The sequence below is a fragment of the Syngnathoides biaculeatus genome, chromosome 19 (genome assembly GCF_019802595.1).
Source record: "Syngnathoides biaculeatus isolate LvHL_M chromosome 19, ASM1980259v1, whole genome shotgun sequence".
Lineage (NCBI taxonomy): Eukaryota > Metazoa > Chordata > Actinopteri > Syngnathiformes > Syngnathidae > Syngnathoides > Syngnathoides biaculeatus.
Genome location: NC_084658.1, coordinates 11,827,335 through 11,838,910, shown reverse-complemented (window position 1 = coordinate 11,838,910; position 11,576 = coordinate 11,827,335).

The following is an 11,576-nucleotide window of genomic DNA, read 5'->3' as shown; positions in this document are numbered from 1 at the left end:
AGTTGTGTGTTTTGTAATTCCTCACTTGAAAATTAATGAGGAAGGATAATGTTTAAAATCAAGCATTCGACTTTTACTATCAGAGTAAGTACTGCTGTGTTTGTGAGTCAACACTTTCTTCATTAGGGAGCTCATCACAAGAACTGCAACACCCCCCAGGCATTCTTCAAGTGTGTCGCTACAGAAACAAAGAGCAACATTCAACCACTGGTCATATGACAAGATCCGTAATCAGCGCCAATATACCATGCTAATGTGATGAGTTTAGATAGCATCGACAAGAGTGAGGAAGCATCAAACCATCTACTTGGTTGCTTCAATGTCTGGTTATTGGTTCTACCTTTAACCTCTGAACTGACTTTAGGGACCATACACTGACCTCATTGATTGGGAGCGCTTGGTTTCGTTTTCATTTGAGGCACTGGTTTTGTGTCTCGGTTTCAACTGCAGCTGGCCCTGGGACCGGCCCAGAACATGATCCGTGGCAAACACAAGGCCCACAAGGGAGCTAAACCAATTTCCAGCACGATAATGCACGAGCGTTAATATGAATAAATAATCACAAGGTTGCGGTCGCGCCTTTTTTAAATATCTTCAAGAGGTGTTGAGACTTTTAGCATTTGAACCTGGACCGAGTCATGAGACCACAATATAGTAGAGAAATTCTACCAAATTCAAATATACTGCACTGGTTGATCTGTGCTTACACTGAATGATACCAACATAGATTTCAATGTAATGAGTGCCATAAGAATACATAATCAAAAGAAGCCAAAAAAGTAACCTGCTGTTTTTAATTGAATTTTCTACTTCTATCAACATGTTTTTCATCCAAAAATGTACTGTAATTATGACTAATATGGCCCAAGCAGATGTTATTGAGCGACTACGCTGCATTCTTACTTTCAAATTCAAAATTAAACTACATAACTCCTGTATATCCCCAACAAACGCTACCTTGACCATGTTTAAAAGGAAAGGGAACACTCAGTACCTAGCTCTGCTACAAATGAATAGGACATCTTGAATCTGGTTAAAAATCTCTCAAACCTAGTTTCATTTCATGGTTTTACTTCCAAAACTCAAATCAAATTCATGAAAATTGGAAGACGTGAATTGCTATCTTTAAAATAGTAATTTGGTCCATTTAGCTAATGATTGTTAGTCTAACTTTTTCAGTGCCTAATGACATGAAAAGTACAAGCATTAAGGAAACAAACAGTATCAGAAAGTATTTAGGATTGTAACAATGTACTTTTTTTTTGCTGAATGTGCTGCTTCTGCTCTTGCAACATCTCTCTACGTCACTCCTTGATGACATTTGCGTCATACTTCTCTTTCTAACAATCGTTAAGAAAGTCATCAACGTAGGAACAACGCTTTCCCTAAATATCCACACACCCACTTCCACTCGGCGCTTCAATATCATCCATTTTGCTACCAAGGCCCCTGGCGCGCGCAAAGGGGTTGGGGGTGGGGGGTCAACGCTAACTGCACATTAACTCTGCAGTGAGTTGCAGTCGTGCAGATGTGAGGGAGGATCAAAAAAAAAGCCGGCAACAGATGCTGCAAGCTAATCGCTTAGCTGCAGTGTGAGCCAGGGCCGCTTGCCAAGCCAAAGCCCTAAAACGCCAGGGCAGACGGGTCAAACTGCTCCAATGGTGTCACATCCACACTCCATTTGCCACATGCAGTGTAAACCAAGAAGCAACCTCATCCCCAAGCATTAAAGTACTAATCTACTCACGTATTCAAGTTTTATTCGCCCCTACAGCTTTGTTGAATGACAGAAACTTCCAGCTGTTTTTTTTTATTTCTTTCCTCCTTATTGTTTCTAGATCTCTAAATAATCTCTATGAAATTAGGCCAACTGAGATTGGAATATCACCCCCTTTCTGACAATTTCCTGCATGGATGATTGTAAAAGTTGGGAAACATACTCGACTTGCCAGTTTTGAAGGGCCGTAGTCTTTACATGGGACACAGAGTAACAATGATGTCATAAATCAGTGGTCTTAGTCAACTAGCCTTTTGCACCGAATAGGTAATTATACAGTACAGCTATCTGAAAAAGCACTGACTAAAATAACACAGAAAAATGTAAAGTAAAATCTGAATTTGCAGACCTCTTTTGTGGTTAATGTCAACATGGGGGGCCAGACTACATAGGACGGTAGACAGGTGGTCAAGTGTGGTGGCAAATGAAGGATTTTCCATAGTTAAGAGTGGCTCTTTCCCCACTTTCAATCTCTAAAGGTAGGGTCGTGAAGAAGACAAGTTTTTAAAAAAAGTACATTCTTGTTTCTTTTCACAAGACCCGCTACCGCATCACTTCCTGTTACCTGAGGAATGCTTAAGTTTTTGCACTTTTGAGTCGTGCGGCAAAGCTTGCAATTAAAGAGGACACTAACAGAGGCCAAGAGTTGTGATCGCGGTTGTGGGTCAGAGACGGGTCACCCATCGAGATTATCGGTAATCCACTAGTGTTCACAACTGTGCCAACTGTGCTCACAACTGGTTTGCCGGTCACAAACATAGTACAGTAAAAGAAGCATGGGTGAAAATGAAAAACTATGACACCTTTTAACAAAGTACCCAAGAGCAACGGGCACAACCAATAGTCAGACCACATTTTAGCATTTGTCCTGTCCTCCAAGTCAGCAAGAGCTAATTGTAAATACCTCAAAGATGCTGACAAGACTATCCTGTTGTATGGGGTGAGCCTGCTTAAAAATTAAAAAAAAATAGTCACGGATAACGGTCCAAAAAATTAAACTTGTTCAATATTGCAAATTACAAATTTTTATGATTGTTTCTAAAACAAGGTTCTGCTATGGCCTCCATAACCGAGAGTGAAAAAGAACAATGGTGTCTTGACGGTCTCTGTCCAAGCAAGGACAGAGGAATATCTTATAAATCTTATAGTTACTTAAATTAGCATAAATCCAAAATCAACCTGATTTTCACTGCTAATCAGACTCTCTTCAGCAAATATATACTTTTTTGTCAATTATCTTGATAAACTTTAAATTCATTATCAAAGCTTATCTGGACTGAGTTTATTAAGACATAGAAACGCGCTGTCAGTCAGTACCGAGGCTTGTTAAAAACATGCAGTCATAAAACAGGCTATAGTTGGTTGTTCGGCTACTCAGGAGACGACAGACAGACAATCTCACATTCAAATGTTGTGAGACTAGGTTGCCATTCGATGAGATAATTTAAAAAGACATATACAGTTCAAACACACAAGTTACGCCACTCTGCCACAACTGACGATTACCACATCAGGCAAACCCACAGCTTTAGATACAATCCGGTAGTCTCAGCAGGACTAAGTGATAGGAGAGCTAGTTAAAGATCAGCCAAAGTCTGCTCGATCCAATCCTGCATTGTACAGGGATACAGTAAAAGAGATATGAAGTGAAAAGATCTAACAGTGTGGGATTTCACCAATTGGTCTGAAAACAGGCTTAGTAAAAATGATGTCACAAGAATGCCTAAAGCCTAATGGGACAAATATAGATCCATCATTGTTAGGGGGTGGGGAATCGTAATGCCGCACAGCCAGATTGCTGCGGCACTGACACAGCAACAGCATGAGCTCACAGGGGCAGACAGTAACCTAATCCCTATGACAGCCTGCTAAAATCACAGGGCTCTCGCCTTCTGGAATGTGCTCTGTGGGCTCACTCGCCCCCTCTGGCACTGCGACACTTCCTGCGACTTCACCAAATCCTCGATTTTTTAGCCACAAGTCTCCTTCAAGCAGCCTTGCGAAGGCGCGATTTTCACATGGAACTGCGGCAACTGAAGCCCCGGGGACGGAATCTCATTGCGGCTGTCCTAGATTCTCCCAAAACAAAACAGCAGCATCACGTCAAAGGGTCATGGGAGACTTGGTGGGCCAACTATGAGACAGGAAGTGTGGACAGAGGGGTGAGCGGATGATGGGAAAACGATGCATTCTGACACAAAGCAGACTTGACCAAGTTCAAATTTTCTTTGTAGTGATGCAAGGTGGCATTATTTATATGTCACAGTTCAAATCAGGTTCAGGGCCAATTGAAACATTTTCACCAGCATTTCTGTGAGTATGTCAAATGTGCATTTCCGTACATCCACCCATTTTCTGAACTTCTTATCCTCACATGGGTTGCAGGAGTGCTGGAACTTTTTCCAGCAATCTCCAGGCAGGAGGAGGGCTAGACCCTGAACTGGTAGCCAGCCAATCGCAGAAAGGCGTATTTCATAAGTTTTAATTTGAGCAACAAGGCCACACATGACCCTGTGAAAGCAGTTGGCGAACCACAATCAGGATCAATGCCTGCAGTGTGGAATGGCCCAAAACAGATAGTGAGAAGGCACTGGGATCAAAAAGTTTAAACTTTCTTGTACAGAAACTTACAACAAGAAGTTAGAATGCGTTTCATTTTGTGTTCGACATGCAGATCAATCCATTGAAATGGTCCCACAACTGAAAACGCTAAGAGGCGGGGCCTGTTGGTGGTGTGTGATGTTGATGGATCGGCACGTGAAGGTCTAGGCGTGAGCTGTGGCTGACAACAACTCCTTCGTGATTGCCCCCATTGTGTTTATGTTTTACTGCTCTCCAGGGGTTCAAAAAACAGCTAAGAAGTGTAATGATGAGTGCAAATTAACCCCATTTGCCACACTTGTGTCAAGACCTGATTGGGCAACATCCAATTTGACACTGTTGACACAATTTTTAATTGCCGATTACCTGATAAATCGATTATTGTGCCCAGACTTTGGTACATGGCTGGCTTTAATCAGAAACTACACAAATGGAAAAATCAAATTATATTGTTGTGCTTTCACTTCCCCATTGTCACCTCCCATTTCATTACAGCAACCACCAGCAGCGAAAGACGTGACCGTGGAGACCACAGACGAGAAATTCAAAAACAAGTGTGGAGACTGAAAAAGAACAAGGGTGTCTTGACGGTCTTTGTCCAAGCAAGGACAGAGCAATGTCTTCTGAATCACATAGTCACTTAAATTAGCATAAATCCGAGATCGACGATGCTGAGATTTTTGTCGAGAGAAATGGAAAAGGGACCTTTATGAAGCAAAAGAGGAACACAATAAATACTTCAATGTAAGAAAAAGCCTGTTTCTTCACAACCCACCTACCCTTAGTGGAACCTCCCCATTCACCATGTGTGTTACTTGAGGTGCTAATCGTGAACTGGTTTTTGCTTAAAGTGCACTGGGGTTCGGGCTACATCAAAGTACAAAACAGGCCTTAACTTAGGATGACCTCATAAAATCAACTCATCTGGCAAGAAGGGATATCCCTGATGACTAATCAATTCTTGCAAAGAGAACTCTGAGCTCTAATGTTTTGCCTTTTTCACTTCAGGCTACTTAAAACCTTCACAGCATGAGGAAACCTTTAAATGACACACGCAATAAACAATGTATCAATCTGTCCGCTTCTAGAAAAGGCAAATATTTCCATAAAAACAGTAGCTCACTTGTAAAACCACGCGTTAATAATAGCAAATTGGGGGTGGTGAAATTAATATAGCGGCTTCCAAAATCCTGGCAAATAGGAGCCCTCAGGTGCTGTCACAAAAGGGACTAAATAAGCCACTTGGGAAAAGGAAGTCTGTGAGAGCCACGTGTTGGAACTTGTGTAAGAGTATCTAGAGAGCAGGAGGCATTCCAGGTTGTACGATCGTGAAACAAAACCCGTATCAACAACATACAGTCCTAATTTAGCACTGGGAGACTAATATCTTCCACAACGGGTCAAATCGAAATTTTAGATATGCAATGTCATCGTGTGAAAATTCTCGTGACCACATTTTGGTACGCATATCCTCATTTTCAGACCAAGCCGGTGAAAAGACGATCGCTAGTCAATAACACAAATGTAAAAGGAGGAAGTAAGACGTGCTTGTCACCAAATCAGAATTTTCGTTGCGCAAATATAGAATTGAAACCAAAAGTCATGGTATAATACATGTAAACAGTGAGATGTATTTTAGAAGTATGTAGAAAATTTAAAAAAATAAAGAATAATTATTTTTTAAAAATGTGAGTAGGGCGAGGACTCACCCTCTAAATCCTGAGTCCCTATTAGTATTGAAGGTAACAAATGACTTCGGAATAGGAATGGAATTGATACTCCTTGTACTATTCTGAAATAATGGTTAAAAAAAAAAAATATGGAACCAGAATCACTTTCCGAGTATGACCCCGTGTTTTGGCTGCTGATTCTATAGAAGGCTTTCTTTTCCGTTTAATGTACCGTGTTTTCTGCACTCAAAGGCGCACCTAAAAGCCTTTAATTTTCTCAAAAGCCGACAGTGCGCGTTATAATCCGGTGCGCTTTGTACATTGATCAATATTGACCCTTTAGTGCAGCTCCATCTAATGGATGCATAACGTAACGCCAGCCTCTACTGTGGCATCTATTCTATGCGCCTTATAATGTGGTGCGTCTTATATATGAAAAAAAGTTTTAGAATAGGCCATTCATTGAAGGTGCGTCTTATAGTGCGGTGCGCCTTATAGAGCGGAAAATACGGTAATTGCTTGAACCAAGATCCCCTGTCAGCTAGCTTCTTTCTAGCTAGCTGGCTGCCACTTTGTGTTGGATCAACTTTATCTCATTCATTCTGCCATGGTCACCGTCCAACTCAGCAACGGCTCCTTTTTAGCTTCCCTTGTGGGGCTGCCACGAATATAAGTGCGGCCCCTTGGGTCTTGGCGACTGGACGCCCCCTTCCACTATCTCAGAGGAGGGGGATACAGTAGCTAATAACGCGTAGATGCAGAAAAACTATACTCAGTAAGTCCAAATTGCATCACCCATAAAATACGGATGAATTTTTTATTTATTTTTTTAAACATAAAGCAGCTCTTGTCCCAAAACAAAAAAAAATATTAGGCAGGATGTTGTGATTCTAGTTCTACAATTCTGTTTGACCAGAGTTAAATGCCAATTTGAGTCCCCACCAATCTATGCATAGCGTGAGTTTTGAATATCAGAAGTCAAAAGACAGATTTTTTTTAAGTGAAGTAAATCATAACTTATATGAATAAAAACCTTAAGAGATAAATGTCCAAATTTAATGAGAATGAAATCTTGATACGAGAAAAGCAGGAATTGCAGAAAATAAAGTCGGAATACCACCAGAAAATCTAGTGATAACGTTCACGAAAATAACGCTCTAATATGCCTTTACGCACAAAACTCCACTGGAAAACATTTGTGAAAATGAGGAATTAATAGTGTTCAGATTTGAAAAAAAGGAGATCAAACAAAACATGGCTGAAAAAGAAACTTTCCTAAGCCACTTAGTAGAGTAGTGCGTCTCCAGCTTGTCATCTGACCGTGGAAATTTTGAACCACATTAGCTTTTTTTTTCTTCCTTTCTGGCTGTCACAAATAAGCACAGTTGGGACAGATTTTTGGCTGCCGGAGTCCGACGGGGGAGGCGAAGAGCACTCAAATAGAAAAACTGTCGTACAATAGTTATGACCAGATAAGACATCAAAAAAAATAATAATTCACAACAGCCAAAGCGTAGTTGTCATCAGTCAACACGGACCTCTGGGTGAATGTGTATTAAGAGTTTTAAAAAAAGAAAAATCGCCTCGTCGCCGCAGTGTCAACACAACGAGCTGAATAAAGCTTTCATGCCGTTATGAATTCTCCAAGTTATGAGAAATTGAGTTATGTCAGGGCCGAGCACCTTAAGAAAACAACCAAGCCTCCACATTCAAACTCTCACTGAGTTCAACCAAAATGTGTGCACGCAAGTGAGACTCTCTTTTTTTTTCCCTTTAGCTTTTTCCTTAGCTTTGTTGAAGGTACAGAACTGAACAGTTTCTGCATCATAACCAATTCATTGCAGCTCCATGTGCGTGACTCACCAAAAAAAAAAAAAAAAAAAAAAAAAAAAAAAAAATCAGAATAAAACAGGTCCAGAAGACAGAGCATGAGTATATTGGGGGAGGGATGCTGAGGATGGAACTGAGACCTTGAGGATGACCAACGATGAAGTTGACAGATGGAGTGATGGAAGACAGTTGGTGTTAAAAGAGGTGGATGCAGGATAGGTAACATAGAAAAAGATGACAGGCTGTGGCGAATCTAAACAGGAAAAGCCAAAAGGAAAAGAATCCTTAGGAGTAAATTTGTTCATCTCAATTTATGCCATATGGTAATTATGAAGGAGTATTAAGCCCTCACTGAAAGAAATATACACAATAATAAAGTTGTGTGGGTGATAGGACGAGATCTTGACTGTGGATGGTAAAGATACACAAATAATTCATGCGCCCTCACAATTGCTGTGAAAAAATACAATAAAATAAAGTGAAAATAAGGAGAGGCTCATTCCAAAGGGGAAAAAAAGAAGAATCTGGACAAAAAAAAAATGTAGTATAAAATATTTTTATCTTGAAGAAATAAAAGTTGACATTTTGAGAGTATAAAACTATGCTAATAATATAACTGTTCATATCAAAAAGCCTTGTAATATTTCAAATCAAATTTTAAAAATAAAACTTCCCAGAAATTATATTTTTTAGTCTTCAAAAATATACTTTTTTCTTCCAACTTAAACCCTGATTAAACCCACCCATCTTCTTGCTCTGAATATTTTTTTTCTTAACATAAAACTGAATCTTCAGAATTCCTTTATTCCCAAAACATTTCTCCGGTTTGATTCAGATTTTTTTTTTTTTTGCCGAAAACATAATTTTGTTTTCGTACAGCGACATCATTATTCAGAAAATATATTCTTTTAAAATGATATATTTGAAATCAATAATTTCTTCAACCAGGGCGTCTCGGATGAGAAAATGCTAACACATTCGGTGATGCTAACTGCCTACTTTTTCGTTTCAGAGAAAATATTAATGCACGTTTCGCCGGCTTCACGGCAATTTTAACCTGTACTAACTTTTTAAAAGCATGTTGCCATCCATTGGCAAGCTAACAATCAATCTATTGTTTATAAGCACGGAACCCCGTTATGAGAGTCATGAGAAACCAGCCTCTGGTTAGCCACGTTAGCTGCCGTGTGACGAAAGGTTACCTTCGGTGAAGTGGTGGGGGGAAAAAAATAGCTAGCCTCGGGGCTCGTCTGGATAACAAGCCTCACTGCGGCACCACTGATTTGACATGGCACGCCTTACCTTCTTCTCGCCGACGGCCACCTTTTCTCTTTCCCTCCCTCCGTGTTTTAAGCGCTCCCCCAGAAGAGCCCCGAGACGTCGCCGGAGAGCGGCTAAGTTAAACAATTCCCCGCGTCAAGGAGCTCCGTTGGCCGCTGTTGGAAGTTGCATGGCTCTATGTGTGTGTGTGTGTGTGTGTATCCCAGCATGTCATAGCTTCACGGTCTTAGCTTATGCTAGGCTAACTAGCTAGCTTCACTGACCACGAGATCCCGCCCTCTCCTCACGCCATTGGCTAGTTGTAGGAAAGGTCGCTATTTTGATTGGTGGGCCGGGCTGTAAATCAAACGAACTGATGGTTTTGGACGGCAGCGGTCACAATATTAGGTACACTGACGTGAGCTCAGATATGAGCAAAAGTCCCATGATGTTAAACATTGATTTATTCTTTTAAAAACAAATGTGAAACCAAATAATTGCTTGCTTGATTGATTAAATGTGAACAATAAGTAAAAAAAAATGCTGTAAATTAAGCAATTTTACATGCAAACTGAACATGTCTTTCCTTTTAATAAGTAACATGAGGTGGCACGGTGGATGAGCTGGTAAAGTGTTAGCCTCACAGTTCTGAGGTCCCAGGTTCAATCTCGTACCCGACTGTGTGGAGTTTGCATGTTCTCCCCGTGCCTGCGTGGGTTTCCTCCGGGCACTCCGGTTTCCCCCCCACATCCCCAAGACATGAAACATTAATTGGGAACTCTAAATTGCCCTTAGGTGTGATTGTGAGTGCAGCTGTCTCCGTGTGCCTTGCGATTGGCTGGCAACCCGTTCAGAGTGTGCCCTGCCTCCAGGCCGATGACAGCTCTGATTGGCTCCAACACTCCTTCGACCCTCATGAGGATACGCAGCAAAGAAAATGGATGGATGGATAAATAACTTGAGGCGGCATGGTGGACCAGTTGTAGAATGTTGGCCTCACAGTTCTGAGGACCAAGGTTCAAATCCCAGCCCTTCCTGTTTGGAGTTTGCATGTTCTCCCCGTGCCTGTGTGGGTTTTCTCCGGGCACTCCGATTTCCTCCAATATCCCCAAAACATGCATTATTGGAGACTCTAAATCGCCCCTTGGTGTGATTGCGAGTGCGGCTGTTTGTGTGTCTCCATGTGCCCTGCAGTTGGCTGGCAACCAGTTTCAGGGTGTACCCTGCCTCCTGCCCGATGACAGCTGGGTTTGCCTCCAGCACTCCCGTGACCCTCATGAGGATAAGCGACAAAGAAAATGGATGGATATTTATAGTTAAATGAATTTGAATTGTCCAAAGAGCAGCACCACTTAGTGTAATAGGAATATTACATTGTACAGGTGTACTTCAGGTACCAGAAGCTGCATAATTTCCTCCATCTCTTCAACTGTAGATATTGCAGGGACTATGATGTGCCGAAAAAATGGCAATAAGTATTTTTTTCAAATCAGTGTCACACTACAAAATTAGGTTAAAAGTACTGTACTACAGTACAATTAATTTATTTTCTGTCAGACCTCCCCTGGGAAATGATGCCACTTGTAAATGAACTCGTGTTTCGAACAGCAAGGTTGCGTACAATGTGGGTTTGGAAGGTTCTGCGGCATGCTTGCAGGATGCAATCTGCTTCCTGTTTCAAAACAGATGGGCCCTCCTCCACACATATTCCGAACCCCAAAATAAGACTCGAGGCAAATTACGCCGCTGTTTACTGTATACAGGTGCCTCTTAATAAATCAGAATACGGTGAGTTGAGTGCTGCCTTTTCGAAATGTGAAACTCACATTCGCTATGGAAACTGAAGTGTATTAGTGAGATGCGCCCGTATGTGCATTACTTTTGAAATGTTGGAGGTCATCCAAACAAGTACCAATTTTCTCTGAAAACACCATTGTATATACAGAATGCAATTTTTTTTTTTAAAAATGGGTGTCTCTGAGAAATTCCCAAAATCTTGAAAGAAAACCTTTTTTTTTTTTTTTAACCTAATGGTCAGTCTTGAGCTTTTTACACCAATACCACCTCAAAAAGTACTTGATTCTCCAAATACCACCATAACAACATTAAAATACAGTCTTGTCGTAGGCCGAGGTGCACATTGAAGAGGTTTTATTCCTAAAATATATATTTAATATGATTGTAAGCCACTGCAACATTATGCACAATTTAAGTATTTAATGCAGTCTAAAATATGGGTGGAATAATTAAATGATGCTGAATTGATTAAAAAATTAAATCAATAAATATTTTTTTAAATACTGAAATAGATATTGGGAAACTTGCTTGAAAACTTAAATACAACTGAAATGTACTTAAAAAAAAACCATACCCTTACCACACTTTGAAAATCCTCGGTCAAGACTTCATTTCCAATGAATTTTAAAGCTAATTGTGTT